Here is a 19,673-nt window from a genome sequence, read left to right on the forward strand (position 1 = left end):
ACTCGATGGACATGGGTTTGGGTGAACTCTGGGAGTTGGTGATGGACAGGGAAGCCTCGCGTGCCACAGTTCATGGGGTCACAAAGAGTCGGACACGACTGAACAACTGAACTGAACTGAACTGAATTGCCATTAAATGATGGGACTGAAGGCCATGAACATAGTTCTTTTTTTTTAAATTTAGAGATTCAAGCCAGCTTTTTCACTCTCCTCTTTCACCCTCATCGAGAGGCTCCTTAGTTCCTCTATACTTTCTACCATTAGAGTGGTATCATCTTTATATCTGAGGTTGTTGATATTTCTTGAGCAGCAGTCTTAATTCCAACTTGTGATTCATCTAGCTTGGCATTTTACATGATGTACACTACATATAAGTTAAACAAGCAGGGTGACAATATAAAACCTTGTCATACTCCTTTCCCAATTTTGAACCAGTCAGTTGTTCCTTGTCTCATTCTAACTGTTGCTTCTTGACCTGCATAGAAATTTCTCAGGAGACAGGTAAGGTGACCTAGTATTCCCCTCTCTTTAAGAATATTCCATTTTGTTGTGCTCCATATAGTTAAAGGCTTTAACATGGTCAGTGAAGCAGATGTAGATGCTTTCCTCGAATCCCTTGTTTTTTCCATGGTCCAACAAATGGTGACAATTTGAACTCTGGTTCCTCTACCTCTTTGAAACCCAGCTTGTACATCTGGAAGTTCTTGGTTCTCGTACTGCTGAAACCTTGCCTGAAGGATTTTGAGCATAAGCTTGTGAGCATGTGAAATGATCACAATTGTACAGTAGGGTGAACATTCTTTGGCATTGCCCTTCTTTGGGATTGAAATGAAAACTGACCTTTTCCAGCCCTGAGGCCACTGATGAGTTTTCAAAATTTGTAGGTATATTGAGTGCAGCATTTTAGCAGCAGCATCTTTTAGGATTTTAAATAGCTCAGCTGGAATCCCATCACCTCCACTAGTTTTGTTCATAGTGGTGCTTCCTAAGGCCCACTTGACTTCACATTCCAGGATACCCAGCTCTAGGTGAGTCACCATACCATCTCAGTTATCGGGATCATTAAGACCATTTTTTGTCTGGTCTTTCTGTATATTTTAGCCACCTCTTCTTAATCTCATGAGGTTCTATTATGACCTTTCAATTTCTGTCCTTTTTCTTATCTATTCTTGCATGATTTCTAGTCTTTCCCATTTTACTGTCTTCCTCTATTTCTTTGCATTGTTCATTTAAGAAGTCCTAGTCTTTCTTATCTGTAGTTGCTATTCTTTTAAGCTCCTCATTCAATTGGGGGATATCTTTCCTTTTCTCCCTTGCCTGTAACTCTCTTCTTTTCTAAGCTATTTGCAAAGCCTCCTCAGACAACCACTTTGCCTTCTTGCATTTATTTCTGTTTTGGTCAGTGCCTCCCTATACAGTGTTACAAAGCTCCATCCATACTTCTTCAGGCACTTGGTCTATCAGATCTAGTCCTTTGAATTTATTCTTGACCTCCACTGTATAATCATAAGGGATTTGATTTAGTTCATACCAGAAAGATTTAGTTGTTTTCCTATTTTCTTCAATTTAAGCCTGAATTTTTCAATAAGGAGCTCATGACTGTCAGCTCCAGGTCTTGTTTTTGCTGATTGTACAGAGTTTCTCCATCTTCAGCTGCAAAGAATATAATCAATCTGATTTCAGTATTGACCATCTGATGATGTTAATGTATAGAGTCATCTCTTACGTTGTTGGAAACTGATTTTTGCTACAACCAATGTGTTCTCTTGACAAAGCTCAGTTAGCCCTTGCCCTGCTTCAGTTTCTACCTCAAAGCTATACTTACTCAGGTATCTCTTCACTACCTACTTTTCATTTAAGTTTCCTATGATGAGAAGGACATCTTTTTTTGGTGCTAGTTCTAGAAGGTGCTGTAAATCTTCATAGAGCCATTCAACTTTAGCTTCTTCAACATCAGTGGTTGAGGCATTGACTTGGATTGCTGTGATGATTAATGATTTCCCTGGAAACAAACAAAGATCAATCTGTCATTTTTGAGATTTCAACCAAGTACTGAATTTTGGACTTTTCGTTGACTATGAGGGCTACACCCTTTCTTCTAAGGGATTCTTGCCCACAGTAGTATATATGGTGGTCATCTGAATTAAATTCATCCATTCCCACAATTTTAGTTCATTGATTCCTAAGATATAGATGTTCACTCTTGCCATCTCCTTCTTGACCACATTCAATTGAGCTTGATAAATGTACCTGACATTCCAGGTTCCTCTGAAATTTTGTTCTTTACACAACATTGGACTTTATTTCCACCACCAGACACATCCACAACTCAGCACTTGTTATTTCCACTTTGGCCCAGGTGCTTAATTCCTACTGGAGAAATCAGTAATTGCCCTCTGCTTTTCCTCAGTGGTATATCAGAGACTTTCCAACCTGAGGACCTCATCTTCTGGCACCATATTTTTGCCTTTTCATACTGTCCAAGAGGCGCCCCTTTTCTCCTTTGCTTTTTGCTTCTCTTCTTTGCACAGATATTTGTAAGGCCTCCTCAAACAACCATTTTGCTTTCTTTCATTTCTTTTTCTTGGGGATGGTCTTCATCCCTGCCTCCTGTACAATGTCATGAACCTCCGACCATAGTTCATCAGGCATTCTGTCTATCAGATCTAGTCCCTTAAATCTATTTCTCATTTCCACTGTATAATCATAAGGGATTTGATTTAGGCCATACCTGAATGGTCTAGTGGTTTTCCACACTTTCTTCAATTTAAGGCTGAATTTGGCAATAAAGAATCCATGATCTGAGCCACAGTCAGCTCCCAGTCTTTTTTTTTTTTTTTTTTTTTTTTGCTTGCTGTATAGAGCTTCTCCATTGTTGGCTGCAAAGAATATAATCATCTGATTTTGATGTTGACCATCTGATGATGTCCATGTGTAGAATCTTCTCCTGTGTTGTTGGAAGAGGGTGTTTGCTATGACCAGTGCATTCTCTTGGCAAAATTCTATAAACATTTGCCCTGCTTCATTCTGTATTCCAAGGCCAAATTTGCCTGTTACTCCAGGTGTTTCTTAACTTCCTACTTTTGCATTCCAAACCCCTATTATGAAAAGGACATCTTTTTGTGTGTGTTAGTTCTAAAAGGTCTTGTAGGTCTTCATAGAACCATTCAACTTCAGCTTCTTCAGCATTACTGGTTGGGGCATAGACTTGGATTACCATGGTATTGAATGGTTTGCCTTGGAAATGAGCAGAGATCATCCTGTCATTTTTGAGACTGAATCCAAGTACTGCATTTTGGACTCTTTTGTTGACTATGATGCTACTCAATTTCTTCTAAGGAATTCTTGCCCACAGTATTGATATAATGGTCATCTGAGTTAAATTCACCCATTTCCAGTCCATTTTAGTTTGCTGATTCCTATAATGTCTATGTTCACTCTTGCCATCTCCTGTTTGATCAATTCCAATTTGCCTTGATTCATGGACCTAACAATCCAGGTTCCAGATGAATATTGCTCTTTATAGCATCAGACCAATCTCTTTCTTATCGGAAAGAGAAGAAAGCCTTCCTCAGCGATCAATGCAAAGAAATAGAGGAAAACAACAGAATGGGAAAGACTAGAGATCTGGTCAAGAAAATTAGAGATACCAAGGGAACATTTCATGCAAAGTCAGGCTCAATAAAGGACAGAAATGGTATAGACCTAACAGAATCAGAAGATATTAAGAAGAGGTGGCAAGAATACACAGAAGAACTGTACAAAAATGATCTTCACGGCCCAGATAATCAGGATGAGGTAATAACTCACCTAGAGTGATTGACATCCTGGAATGTGAAGTCAAGCAGGCCTTAGGAAGCATCACTTCGAACAAAGCTAGTGGAAGTGATGGAATTCCAGTTGGAATTTCAAATCCTCAAAGATGATGATGTGAAAGTGCTACACTCAGTATGTCAGCAAATTTGGAAAACTCAGTAGTGGCCACAGGACTGGAAAAGGTCAGTTTTCATTCCCATCCCAAATAAAGACAATGCCAAAGAATGCTCAAACTACCGCACAATTGCACTCATCTCACAAGCTAGTAATGTTCAAAATTCCCCAGGCCAGGTTTCAGCAATACGTGAACCATGAAATTCCAGATGTTCAAGCTGGTTTTAAAAAAGGCAGAGGAACCAGAGATGAAATCGCCAACATCCACCGGATCATCGAAAGGCAAGAGAATTTCAGAAAAACATCTATTTCTGCTTTATTGAATATGGCAAAGCTTTTGACTGTTTGGATCACTAAACTGTGGAAAATTCTGGAAGAGATGGGAATACCAGACCACCTGACATGCCTCTTGAGAAATCTGTATGGAGGTCAGGAAGCAACAGTTAGAACTAGACATGTAACAACAGACTGGTTCCAAATAAACAAAGGAGTACGTTAAGGCTGTATATTGTCACCCTGCTTATTTAACTTATCTGCAGAATACATCATGAGAAATGCTTGGCTGGATGAAGCACAAGCTGGAATCAAGATTTCTGGGAGAAATATCAATAACCTCAGATATGCAGATGACACCTCTCTTATGGCAGAAAGTGAGGAAAAACTAAAGAGTCTCTTGATGAAAGTGAAAGAGGAGAGTGAAAAATTTGGTTTAAAGCTCAACATTCAGAAAACGAAGATCATGGCATCTGGTCCCATCACCTCATTGCAAATAGATGGATAAACAGTAGAAACAGTGGCAGACTTTGTTTTCTTGGGCTCCAAAATCACTACAGATGGTGACTGCAGCCATTAAAGATAAAGACGCTTACTCCTTGGAGCAAAATTTATGACCAGCCTAGACCGCATATTAAAAAGCAGAGTCATTACTTTGTCCGCCAAGGTCCGTCTAGTCAAGGCTATGGTTTTTCCAGTAGTCATGTATGAATGTGAGAGTCGGACTATAAAGAAAGCTGAGTGCCAAAGAATTGATGCTTTTGAACTGTGGTTTTGGAGAAGCCTTTGAGAGTCCCTTGGACTGCAAGGAGATCCAACCAGTCCATCCTAAAGGAGATCAGTCCTGGGTGTTCATTGGAAGGACTGATGCTGAAGCTGAAACTCCAATACTTTGGCCACCTGATGTGAAGAGCTGACTCCTTGGAAAAGTCCCTGATGTTGGGAAAGATTGAAGGCAGGAGGAGAAGGAGATGACAGAGGATGAGATGGTTGGATGGCATCACTGTCTCAATGGACATGAATTTGAGTAAACTCTGGGAGTTGGTGATGGACAGGGAGGTCTGGCATGCTGCAGTCCATGGCGTCACAAAGAGTTGGACACAACTGGGTGACTAAACTGAACTGAACTGATGGGTTTCTCCAGGCAAGAATACTGGAGTGGGTTGCCATTTTCTTCTCCAGTGAACCTTGTTTTGTCAGAGCTCTTCACCATGACATATTCAATTTGGGTGGCCCTGAACAGATTGGCTCATGACTTCCTTGAGTTACACAAGCTTCTTTGCCATGACAATGCTGTTTTCCATGAAGGGGGTTTAAGTTTAGAGGGGAATATAAATAAGTAAAAAGGGAAGAATCAAAAGAGTTGTTTTTATAAGATGGTATAATTGGCTATGTGTGTTTTTTAAATCCCTTTTTACGTTATCAACCCTCATATTAACTCCATTTTTACATATGCCAAATGAATAAAATTAGTTATTATTTGCTTATGCCTTTTTGTAGGTTAAAGGGAGTTTTACATTTTGTTTTTAAAGTACAACAGTGGTTTAATTATTCACCATTTTTAGGAAATACAATATCTTTATCAATTGAGGGATACAAAATGATTTCCACTTCTTTTTTTTAATTTAAATTTATTTATTTTAATTAGAGACTAATTACTTTACAATATTGTATTGGTTTTGCCATACATCAACATGAATCTGCCATGGGTGTACACGTGTTCCCCATCCTGAACCCCCCTCCCACCTCCCTCCCCATACCATCCCTCTGGGTCATCCCAGTGCACCAGCCCCAAGCTTCCTGTATCCTGCATCAAACCTGGACTGGTGATTTGTTTCTTATATGATATTATACATGTTTCAATGCCATTCTCCCAAATCATCCCCACCCCCCCTCTCCCACAGAGTCCAAAAGACTGTTCTATATATCTGTGTCTCTTTTGCTGTCTCACATACAGGGTTATTGTTACCATCTTTCTAAATTCAATATATATGTGTTAGTAAACTGTATTGGTGTTTTTCTTTCTGGCTTACTTCACTCTGTATAATCGGCTCCAGTTCCATCCACCTCATGAGAACTGATTCAAATGTATTCTTTTAAATGGCTGAGTAATACTCTATTGTATATATGTACCACAGCTTTCTTATCCATTCATCTGCTGATGGACATCTAGGTTGCTTCCATGTCCTGGCCATTATAAACAGTGCTGCGATGAACATTCTACTTCTAACTGCAGAGTCTACTATTCTGGCCTTAACTCTGAGCTCTGCTTGTACCTGTTTACAACAATTTGGTTGTATCTTATTTTCATAGTTTTCACCATTGCATTCATTGTAAAATGTTTCCTTGTGATCACAAATGAAATCTGTAAAAGGACTGAAGTTTGTTGTCCTCTCACCTACAATCATCCACTCTATATTAGTTTTGCCTGTTTTACATTTCATATAGCCATACATTATATAATCAGCATAATACTTTTGAAAGTATCTATTTTGTTGAGTTTATCAATGATGCATATTATTTTACTGTTGACTGGTATTAATGAGTGGCATCCCTGATGTCTCATCAGTAAAGAATCTAACTTCAATGCAGGAGACATGGGTTAGATCCTTGGATTGGGAAGATCCTTTGAAGAAGGAAATGGCAAACCACTCCAGTATTCTTGCCTGGGAAATCCCATGCACAGAGGCACCTGACAGGTTACAGTCCAAGAGGTCACAAAAGAGTCAAATATGATTTAGCAACTAAACAGGTATTAATGAGTACATGAATATACCCAAGTATAATTTTGATGATTGACAAAGGTAATGTTTTAAGTTTTTAGCTGTCATGAACAAATCTGGTATAACCATTCTTTAGCAAGTCTTTCTATGGAAGTTTGTTCTCCTTCCTATTGAGTAAAATCTGAGCAGTGGAATTTTTAGGTCTTTTAAAGACATGTATGAGAAACTGCCAAACCCTTTTCCAAAGTTGTATTGTTTTTTAACTCTTTTCCAAAGGCATTGATTTTTACATTTTGAGTGTGAAAATGAATACGAAGACTACCAATATCATTTGCTGCCACTGCAGTTATGCTAAAATAACAATACCTGTCATTGCTTTTTCAATATCTATACAAATGCCAACAAAAGAAAAAGGCAGACATCTTACTATTACTAAAAAAATAGTTTTGACCTCATACATCTCTTGAGAAGGACTTAGGAACTCTAACCCTAAGCCTGTGTGTCTATGGACTATAATTTGCCAACCATATCTCTTCATTTATTGGAAATATTGGAAAATTTATATCATCCTGGATATAACACAGTGAGTTAATGCATTTTCTTTTAGTCTCTCGGTTTAGAAATGATTGAAACATTCAGGAAAGAGATGATTGAAATACAAATGAAGTCAATATAATTGTTGTATATTTCACTTTCACTCTCAGATGATTTCAGATGATTTTCAGACAAAGTTAACAGATTATCTTGTATTACAAAAGTATTATCAGTAAAATAAATGCTTAAAAATCAAAACTAATTAATTCTTAATACCTGGTAACACATTAATTTTTAATATGGTTCCTTTTGAGGTTTATAGTTTGCTAATGAATCCTTTGACATACAAATACAAATATGTTAAATCTGCAATATAAATGCAAAATGATAATGACAATATTGTACTTTCACTGACTATGGAAAAGCAAAAGTTCTACATAACAAAAATGACAGGCTGAAAATTATGAGTAAGAATTAAAATGTCTTTAGCAAGACTTTATTTTCCATGCAAAATACAATCACCATATAAAGAAGAGCAAATAGAGCTAATACAAGTATTAATGATTTGTAGAAATGCAAATTTTTAAAGAAACTTCTTCAGCTACATTTCTACATTATAATATTATATTGTTATATGTATAAATTTATCACATTAGAAAATAAATAAGATTACTACCTAAAGATAAAAATAGAAAGTAGGGAAAAAAACATATCTCAGTGGATTAAAAAACAACAAAAGTTTATTTCTCTCTCATATCTGATGTAGCCATCAGTAGAGCAGCTGCGGTTGTGCTTCACAGGTCTGTTCCATCCAGAACCCAAGCTGAATGAATAGTACCAGGGATATACCATTCCAGAGGAATCAAGGAAGAGCAAGAAATTTGGTAGAACCCAAAAAGAATCCTTAGGGCATCAGCTTGTGACATAAGCCATATGTGCTTACATGTCATAGACTAAAGCACATTTTGTGGCAAACCCAGTCAGTGCATGCAGCAACAGAATTCTCTTTCAGGGAAGGCAATAATTGCAAACAATAATACAGTCTACCATACTGTCAAAATTGTATAGACCGTTCTATATATTAAAATTATATCCATATTGATACTTCCAGAGAAGGCAATGGCAACCCACTCCAGCACTCTTGCCTGGAAAATCGCATAGGCAGAGGAACCTGGTAGGCTGCAGTCCATGGGGTTGCTAAGAGTCGGACACGACTGAGCAACTTCACTTTCACTTTTCACTTTCATGCATTGGAGAAGGAAATGGCAACCCACTCCAGTGTTCTTGCCTGGAGAATCCCAGGGACTGTGGAGCCTGGTGGGCTGCCGTCTATGGGGTTGCACAGAGTCGGACACGACTGAAGCGACTTAGTAGTAGTAGTAGTAGTATATTGATACTTCATTCATTTCATCTATTTTATAGAATCCCATTATATAAAGAACAATTCACTATTCCATTTTATTGCTATTAAAAATATCCTAACTATGATTTACATTACTGTACATTTATGCCTTTGTACACACACAATTAACAATGTATTAATTAACACGGGTCTTACAGTTTTACAACCACGGGTCAGATGTGGCCCTGGAGATGGTGAAGCAAGCCCAACGGCCACTTACCCACATCAGTGTCATGCTCACATGTTTGGTTGCACCTTACTGAGTGAATAACACTTTCATGAGGTCAGTGAGCACCTCCAACAGAGGGTCAGGCAGCAGAGTATGGGATGGGTGGCACCACTCTCTCAAGATTCACAGATATGTCAGGCTCATCAGAAAGGCAGTGAATTATCCTATGCAATTATTTTATTTATATTGGAAATAAAAGCAAAAATAAACAAATGGGATCTAATTAAAATTAAAAGCTTCTGCAAAACAAAAGAAACTATAAGCAAGGTGAAAAGACAGCCTTCAGAATGGGAGAAAATAATAGCAAATGAAGTAACTGACAAACAACTAATCTTACTCAATTCCAGAAAAATAAACGACCCAATCATAAAATGGGCCAAAGAACTAAACAGACATTTCTCCAAAGAAGACATACAGATGGCTAACAAACACATGAAAAGATGCTCAACATCACTCATTATCAGAGAAATGCAAATCAAAACCACTATGAGGCACCATTTCACGCCGGTCAGAATGGCTGCCATCCAAAAGTCTACAAGCAATAAATGCTGGAGAGGGTGTGGAGAAAAGGGAACCCTCTTCCACTGTTGGTGGGAATGCAAACTAGTACAGCCACTATGGAGAACAGTGTGGAGATTCCTTAAAAAACTGGAAATAGATTTGCCATACGACCCAGCAATCCCACTGCTGGGCATACACACTGAGAAAACCAGAATTGAAAGAGACACGTATACCCCAATGTTCATCGCAGCACTGTTTATAATTGCCAGGACATGGAAGCAACCTAGATGTCCATCAGCAGATGAATGGATAAGAAAGCAATGGTACATATACACAATGGAGTATTATTCAGCCATTAAAAAGAATACATTTGAATCAGTTCTAATGAGATGGATGAAACTGGAGCCTATTACACAGAGTGACGTGAGCCAGAAAGAAAAACACCAATACAGTATACTAACGTATATATATGGAATTTAGAAAGATGGTAATGACAACCCTGTATGCAAGACAACAAAAGAGACACAGATGTATAGAACAGTCTTTTGGACTCTGTAGGGGAGGGAGGGGGGATGATTTAGGAGAATGGCATTAAAACATGTATAATATCATATAAGAAACGAATCGCCAGTCCAGGTTTGATGCAGGATACAGGAAGCTTGGGGCTGGTGCACTGGGATGACCTAGAGGGATGGTATGGGGAGGGAGATGGGGGGGTTCAGGATGGGGAACACGTGTACACCAGTGGTGGATACATGTTGATGTATGGCAAAACCAATACAATATTGTAAAGTAAAAAATAAATAAATAAATAAATATTTTTTTAAAAAACAGTTATGGTACAGAAGAGTTCAAGTCCAAGAGCAGAAATGTATAGTAGTTTAGAACAGAGGTTGGTGATCTTGCCCATGGCCTGCTGGAACAGACCCTGTTTAATATCTGCCTGTATTCTGTCACCTGGGCAGCAGCCAGTTGGGGAGTCACAGGCTGGGGCCAGGAGTTATACATTATAATCGTGTCACTGTTGTATTGCTATTTTTTATTTAGCTTGGGTCTATGTGTATCTTTGTATTTGCCTATTTTAATATGTTTACATTGCTTCTCTTCCCCTGGATGAATGGTTGCCTGGCTATAAAATTATATATTGGTGGTCATTTTCAATTGTCTTCAACATCTATTGTTGCTGATGACAAAGAATGTTACTGTTCTAATAATTGTAGTGACATTTCTTCTCTCTGAAAGCAATTTAGACTGTTCATTTTAAATGATGGTCATTAGTTTCAGACCAGTGTTTCTACATTTACAATGTATGCTGACCAAAATTCCAATGTATACTTTCATTCGAAGGATGCTGTATTTCTCCAAGCCACTTCCTTATCTTTTTTTAGATCACATGGTAGAGCTTTTAAATCTATCCTCCATGTCTCTTCATCTCTCTTTTTAAAACATTTTATATATGATTTTTGGCTGTGCTTTTCTCTAGTTGTGGAAAGTAGGAGTTACTCTCTAGTTGAGGTGCGTGGGCTTCTGATTGTGGTGGCTCTCTTGTTGTGGAGCATGGGCTCGAGGACATGGGGATTCAGTAGTTGTGGTTTTCTGTCTCTAGAACACAGGCTTAGTAGTTGCTCTGCAGCATGTGGAATCTTCCAATATCAGGGATCGAACCTGTGTCTCTTGCATTGGCCAGCAGATTCTTTACCACTGAGCCACCTGGGAAGCCCATCTCTTATTGAAAAAAAAATTTTTTTACAAGGACCTACTGTATACCACCAGAGAAGGCAATGGCACCCCACTCCAGTACTCTTGCCTGGAAAATCCCATGGACAGAGGAGCCTGGTAAGCTGCAGTCCATGGGGTTGCTAAGAGTCAGACATGACTGAGTGACTTCACTTTCACTTTTCACTTTCATGCATTGGAGAAGGAAATGGCAACCCACTCCAGTGTTCTTGCCTGGAGAATCCCAGGGACAGGGGAGCCTGGTGGGCTGCCGTCTATGGGGTCACACAGAGTCAGACACGACTGAAGTGACTTAGCAGCAGCAGCAACTGTATACCACAGGGAACTAACTGTACTCAACATGTTATAATAACCTATATAAGAAAATAATTTGAGGAATATATATATAAATGTCTATATTTATATATATGAATCACTTTGCTGTACACCAACTAACACAAAATTGTAAATCAAGTGTACTTCAATAAAAAAGTTTTTAAGAGTAAAAAAATATTGTAACACTTTTTTGGGGCATCAATTTTGTAATTTGCTTTTTTTTTATTTTTTTACTTACAATATTGTATTGGTTTTGCCATACATCGACATGTATCCACCACGGGTGTACACGTGTTCCCCATCCTGAAACCCCTCTCACCTCCCTCCCCATACCATCCCTCTGGGTCATCCCAGTGCACCAGCCCCAAGCTTCCTGTATCTTGATTCGAACCTGGACTGGCAATTCGTTTCAATAACAATAATGTATACATAAAAAGTAGTGAGAAAGATCTTTCTGGTGATTATCTCAGGGGGATTTATGAGGTATTTTCATATTCTATGTAATTCAGCTCTTCAGGTTCAAAATGTTTTGAAGCAGAAATTACAGTTGCTAAAATAAAAGTGATAAAGAGGTAAGTAATAAAAAAATTTTTTTGTCTTTCAGCAGAAGACTGAGTTCCTAAATGTTAGCTTCCAATTTACTGAATTCTTCTTTGTGTCCAGAGAAAAAGTTACCTTGTCTGTTTTATATTTTTAGAAAATTCTAATTCTTTCTTTTTTAAGAAATCATGTTTTAATTTATATTTGTTTATTTGGTTTCAAAATGCCATTTTTATTTTGTATTAGAAGTTATGTCTCATTCATCATTTTGAATACCTTTGTCAGAAAAATTTTATAAAATTACTGGCTCCTGAAGAAAATCCACAGTTTGATTCTTGATATTGGTGATTATGTTTCTCTGTGTGTGTTAGTCACTAAGTTGTCTCCGAGTCTGTTGCAAGCCCACGGTTTGTAGCCCACCAGGCTCCTCTGTCCATGGAGTTCTCCAGGCAAGAATACTGGACTAGATTTCTGTTCCCTTCTCCAGGAGATCTTCCCAACCCAGGGATCAAACCAGGATCTCCTGCATTGCAGGCAGATTCTTTACCATCTGAGCCACCAGGGAAGCCCTGGTGTTATTATTCTCTGGACTACATTTATTTCTGTATTTTGGAATGTAGGTTTTCAGGCTCATTGTATTGGAAAGGATAGTGTTAATATTATTGTTGATTTTTTTTCTCTCCCTCTGCAGCTTCTTCCCTTTTTCTAGTATTTTTTGCCTGTGTGTGTATGTGTGTGTGTATATGCTCAGTCATTCAGCCAGGTCTAACTCTCTGTGACCCCATGGACTTTAGCCTGCCAAGAACCTCTGTCCATTGGATTTTCAGGCAAGAATACTGGAATGGGTTGCCATTTCCTTCTCCAGGGGATCTTCAGGACCCAGGGAACAAACCTGCATCTCTTGCTTGCTTCTGCTTTAATCTTTTGGTACCTATGCAAAATGGGGCTTCCCAGATGGTGCAGTAATATAGAATCTGCCTGCCAAAGCAGGAGTTGCAAGAAACATGGGTTCAATCACTGGGTTGGATCAAAAAGAGTCAGACATTACTCTGTGACAGCACACACGCTCATACACACATGTACAGAATAGGTCTTACTATGGCATATGGGGGGCTTCCCAGGTGGCTCAGTGATAAAAAAAATCCACCTTTGATGCAGAAGACGGTGATTACAGAACCTGTTGGCAATTTACACTATTTCCTGTATAGGAGAATGTGTCTGTGCCCTACTGTCTTTTAGGTCTGCAATTTTGGGGGAACATGTGATCTCAACAAAGACTGGTATAGCTTGGAACAGGTGAATGCAGTCACCACTGTCCACTGTCAGAGAAAGAATATAACTGCAGCTTCAGTTTCAGCTCTAGCTTCAGTTCAGTTCAGTTCAGTCACTCAGTCATGTCTGACTCTTTGCGACCCCATGAATCACAGCACGCCAGGTCTCCCTGTCCATCACCAACTCCTGGAGTTTACTCAAACTCATGTCCATCAAATCAGTGATGCCATCCAGCCATCTCATCCTCTGTCGTCCCCTTCTCCTCCAGCCCCCAATCCCTCCCAGCATCAGAGTCTTTTCCAATGAGTCAACTCTTCACATGAGATGGCCAAAGTATTGGAGTTTCAGCTTTAGCATCAGTCCTTCCAAAGAACACCCAGGACTGATCTCCTTTAGAATGGACTGGTTGGATCTCCTTGCAGTCCAAAGGACTCTCAAGAGTCTTCTCCAACACCACAGTTCAAAAGCATCAATTCTTCAGCGCTCAGCCTTCTTCACAGTCCAACTCTCACATTCATACATGACCCCAGGAAAAACCATAGCCTTGACTAGACGAACCTTTGTTGGCAAAGTAATGTCTCTGCTTTTGAATATGCTATCTAGGTTGGTCATAACATTCCTTCCAAGGAGTAAGTGTCTTTTAATTTCATGGCTGCAATCACAATCTGCAGTGATTTTGGAGCCCCAAAAAATGAAGTCTGACACTGTTTCCACTGTTTCCCCATCTATTTCCCATAAAGTGGTGGGACCAGATGCCATGATTTTTGTTTTCTGAATGTTGAGCTTTAAGCCAACTTTTTCACTCTCCTCTTTCACTTTCATCAAGACTCTTTAGTTCTTCTTCACCTTCTGCCATAAGGTTGATGTCATCTGCATATCTGAGGTTATTGATATTTCTCTCAGCAATCTTGATTCCAGCTTGTGCTTCTTCCAGCCCAGTGTTTCTCATGATGCACACTGCATATAAGTTAAATAAGCAGGGTGACAATATACACTCTTGATGTACTCCTTTTCCTATTTGGAACCAGTCTGTTGTTCCATGTCCAGTTCTAGCTGTTGCTTCCTGACCTGCCTATAGGTTTCTCAAGAGGCAGGTCAGGTGGTCTGATATTCCCATCTCTTTCAGAATTTTCCACAGTTTATTGTGATCCACACAGTCAAAGGCTTTAGCATAGTCAATAAAGCAGAAATAGATGTTTTTCTGGAACTCTCTTGCTTGTTTGATGATCCATCGGATGTTGGCAATTTGATCTCTCAAGTGCTGAGTTTTATTTTTGTGCTGTCCAGGGCCCTAAAAAGTCTTATTTTCTATTTTTCAAGCCAAGCTAGTGTTTTAATTTTATCTTTTTACATTTTATTTATTATCACTGTGTGTTTTGAAAAAAATAAATTATTGGGGCATCAACTCACTATACCACTCTGGCCAGGAAATCACCATGGAAATAACTGCCAGTTCATAAGTTTTTTGAGGGTAAATAATTTCTAGGGAGAGAGAGACCTGAGTGAATAGAGTAGTAATCCATTGGCAAAATATCAATTTGTTGGTGAAGGGAGCAGGGAAGAATTGTGGCCATTTCCTCAGCATATCAGAGAAGGCAATGGCAACCCACTCCAGTACTCTTGCCTGGAAAATCCCATGGACAGAGGAGCCTGGTAGGCTGCTGTCCATGGGGTCGCTAAGAGTCGGACATGACTGAGCGACTTCACTTTCACTTTTCACTTTCATGCATTGGAGAAGGAAATGGCAACCCACTCCAGTGTTCTTGCCTGGAGAATCCCAGGGATGGGGGAGCCTGGTGGGCTGCTATCTATGGGGTCGCATAGAGTCAGACACGACTGAAGTGACTTAGCAGCAGCAGCAGCCTCGGCATGTGCTATATTCCTATGCTTTTGATAAGTTTATGAGCTGAAATATAGGATTATAGCTTCCTAGGTGGCACAGTGATAAAGAATCCACCTACCAGTGCAGAAGATACAAGAGGGTTGGGAAGATCCCCTGGAGAAGGAAATGGCAACCCACTCCAGTATTCTTGCCTGGAAAATCCCATGGACAAAGGCGCATGGTGAGCTATAGTCAAGGGGTTGCAAAGAATCAGATACAACTGAACACAGCATATACACAGTGATGAGCTAGACAGAAATAGCCTTTTTGGCCTTACTCATCCCAGCTCTAAATAGCATTATTTATTGCCTTGTCTGTAATCTAATATTGGAGGAGGGAATAAATATTCTCTGGAAATAAAATGTTTGAAAGAAATACACTTTTTAGAGTAGTTCTGAATTAGCCAAAAAGTTTGTTTGGAGTTTTACATAAGGTATTTTGAAAACACCTGACTGAACTTTTTGGCCAATCCAATATTTGAGGTTGAGGAAGAACTAATGTACCAGATGGCACCATTTAAGTCTCAAAAAGTGCATTTGCCTCCAATGGATCATTTCTTTAACACTAGTTATTTCCAGTCATTCTGATTAGTAATACAGTTAAGATTTCTTTACTTGACTGAACCATGTAAAAAGGAACCTTTGCTCAATTTGCAATGGCTTTCATGATGAAGACAAGAAGTAATATGTAGAACTACAACTAAAATGATTTGCACATTGGCATTTCCCTTTTTCTTTCTCTGAAGACATTTGTAATCCCCTAAGTACCCTCTCCTTTGGGGTCCTGAGGTTATAACATATGCTCATAAATTTTCTGTAGAGAAATTTTTGATAAAGACTGAGAAAATGAGTGAGATATACCTTAAAAGTCAGGCTTCCAGTGAAGCCTCAATCAGTTCAGCACACAGGTCTGAAAGTGTAACTATGTTTAGGCAATCTTAGAATGAATGATAAAATATCTTGACATGAAAATAAAATACTTTATTCTACATGTTTTGTTCATGATTTAATTGAATTTTATATACACTGCAGTTCTTAATATTTTTGATTATCTGTTTTATCCACCTATAGTGAATAAGACAATAAATATTAATAATAAAATAGTAAAAGTGAACAGGAAGTTACTAAAGAAAAAACAATAGAAAAAGGGGAAAACATAACAGGCTACCAAAATACAATCAAAACAAAAGGATATAATAACAACTACTTATTGAGAAAACATTTACATTATATTTGGAAAACTATTAAAATTAATAATAAAATAGATAATGAAATTGAAAAAATTCTACAAAATGGAAAATATTAAGAAAAAGTGTTTAGAATGTAATAGGGAACATTTTCATTCACATATTTCAGCAAGCAGGTCATGGAACACTGGTTCTATGTGATGTGAATATATTGCAGAATGCCAACATTTTTCACTGTTTGAGGTCTTGGGGTGTACAGAGGCAGTACTAAAAAACCTCCAGAGCTCATTTTCTATAGTCTAAGCATCCTTTCCTGTTTATCCTCTGTACTTTGAATTGAAGGTATTAGGAAATACTATTCTGTATAATTTTTAACAAATAAGAATAGAAATGCTTATAGAAATAAAGCCATTAATATGATCTAAATTGTAAACTCTTTGTTGGCAGAAATTATATAGTATTACTCATCTTTGTATCCCACACCCAGCAGGTACCTGACACTTAGAAAATGTGCAGTAAATATTTGTAAGTGAATGGTAATGAGGGATAGAGGCAAAAAAAAAAAAAAATGTGGGACAAATTGAAGCCTGAAGAAAAGGAATGAGAGAAGAATAGGAATAGAGAGAGAGATTAAAGTAATAGGCTATGACACAACCAAAGTCATAGAAGATGTGAGAAATATAAGTAGGAGAGAGTAGAAATTAAGACTGTGGGGAAATGTTGAATTGTATTTATATATGTTTTAGATTGAGCTTCCCTGGTGGCTCAGTGGTAAAAAATCTGCCTGCAATGCAGGAGACCCAGGTTCAATCCCTGTGTTGGGAAGATCCCCTAGAGGAGGGCATGGCAACCCACTCCAGTACTCTTGCCTAGAAAATCCTAGAAAAATGGATAGAGAAGACTGGCAGGCTGCAGTCTATAGGGTCACATAGTCAGACATGACTGAACATGACTAAACAGCAGCAGCAGCATATTTTAGATTAAATGATACATCAGCATAGCATATTACTTTCAGATTAATGGGGGGAAAAGCCAAGTTTGGCATAAGGTACAGGAAAGTAAGTAACCTGCAAAATGTAAGCATCTAATTTTGCTTCATTGATTACTCTAAAACCTTTGACTGTGTGGATCACAACAAACTGTGGAAAATTCTTATAGACATGGGAATACCTTACTACCATTACCTGCCTCCTGAGAAACCTGTATGGAGGACAAGAAGTAACAGTTAGAATTGAACATGGAACAACAGACTGGTTGCAAATTGGGAAAGGAATATGTCAAGGTATATTGTCACCTTGCTTATTCATCTTACATGCAGAATACATCATGCGAAATACCGGACTGGATGAAGCACAAGCTGGAATCCAGATTGCTGGGAGAAATATTAAAAAAACTCAGACATGCAGATGAAAGTGAAAGTGAAAGTCACTCAGTTGTGTCTGACTCTTTAGGACCCCATGGACTGTCCATGGTATTCTCTAGCCCAGAATACTGGAGTGAATAGCCTTTCCTTTCTCCAGGAGATCCTCCCAACCCAGGAATCAAACTCAGGTTGCCCTCATTGCAGGTGGTTTGTTTATCAGCTGAGCTATCCGGGAAGCCTAAGGATACTGGAGTGGGTAGCCTATCCCTTCTCCAGCGGATCTTCCCGACCAAATATCGAAACGGGGTCTCCTGCACTGCCAGTGGATTCTTTACCAACTGAGCTACCAGAGAAACCTGACTGGAGCCTGCCAGGATCCTCTGTCCATGGAATTCTCTAGGCAAGAATACTGGAATGGGTTGCTATGCCCTCCTCCAGGGTATCTTTCCGACCCAGAGATTGAACATGGGTCTCCTGCATTGCAGGCAGATTCTTTACAGTTTGTGCCACCAGGGAAGCCTTAGATATGCAGATGACACCACCCTTATGGCAGAAAGCTAAGAGGAACTAAAGAACCTTTTGATGAAAGTGAAAGAGGAGGGTGAAAAAGCTGGCTTAAAAATCAACATTCAAAAAACGATATCATGGCATCCAGTGCCTTGATATCATGTCTCCAATAGATAGGAAAACAGTGCAAACAGAAACTTTATTTTCTTGGGCTCCAAAATCACTGTAGATGGTGACTGCAGACATGAAATTAAAAGAGGCTTACTCCTTGGAAGAAAAGCTATGACAAACCTAAAGAAGTGAAGTGAAGTGAAGTCGCTCAGTCATGTCCGACTCTTTGGGACTCCATGGACTGTAGCCTACTATGCTCCTCTGTCCATGGGATTTTCCAGGCAAGAGTACTGTAGTGGGTTGCCATTTCCTTCTCCAGAGGATCTTCCTGACCCTGGGATCGAACCCAGGTCTCCCACACTGTAGGCAGACACTTTACCGTCTGAGCCACCAGGGAAGTCCAACAGCATATGAAAAAGCAGAGACATTACTTTGCCAACAAACGTCCATAGAATCAAAGCTTTGGTTTTTCCAGTAGTCAGGTATGGATGTGAGAGGTGGACCATAAAGAAAGCTGGAGCGTCGAGGAATTCATGCTTTTGAATTGTGGTGTTGGTAGACTCTTGAGAGTCTCATGAACTTCAAGGAGATCAAACCAGTTAATCCTAAAGGAAATCAGTCTTGAATATTCATTGGAAGGATTGACGCTAAAACTCCAATACTTTGGCCACCTGATGTGAAGAACTGACTCATTAGAAAAGATCCCAATGCTGGGAAAGATTGAAGGCAGGAGGAGAAGGGGATGACAGAGGATGAGATGGTTGGATGGCATCACTGACTCAATGAACATGAGTTTCAGCAAGCTCTGGGAGATGGACAGGGAAGCCTGGCATGCTGCAGTCCATGTCATCACAGAGTAGGACACGATAGAGTGACTGAACTAACTGACAGAAGATGTAGGAATAATATACTTGCTTTCATACATATGTGTTAAAATATTTTATAAAAATAAGTATCCCATATTATTTTTATGAAGTCCAGCATTAAGATAATTCTGGAGGAGAAAGCAAATAAAACTGCTTAAACTGTATATATCTGGTAGGGGAAAAAAAAACTGGAATAGTTAGATTTTTTTTTTTAATGTGGTGTTAAATTGACCAGAATCAACTGCTGCCATCTTTAAAAAAAAATAGATATTCCCCACTTTACCCCTTGAGAATTCAATTGC

Source organism: Bubalus kerabau, chromosome 1, assembly GCF_029407905.1.
Source record: "Bubalus kerabau isolate K-KA32 ecotype Philippines breed swamp buffalo chromosome 1, PCC_UOA_SB_1v2, whole genome shotgun sequence".
Classification (NCBI taxonomy): Eukaryota; Metazoa; Chordata; class Mammalia; order Artiodactyla; family Bovidae; genus Bubalus; species Bubalus kerabau.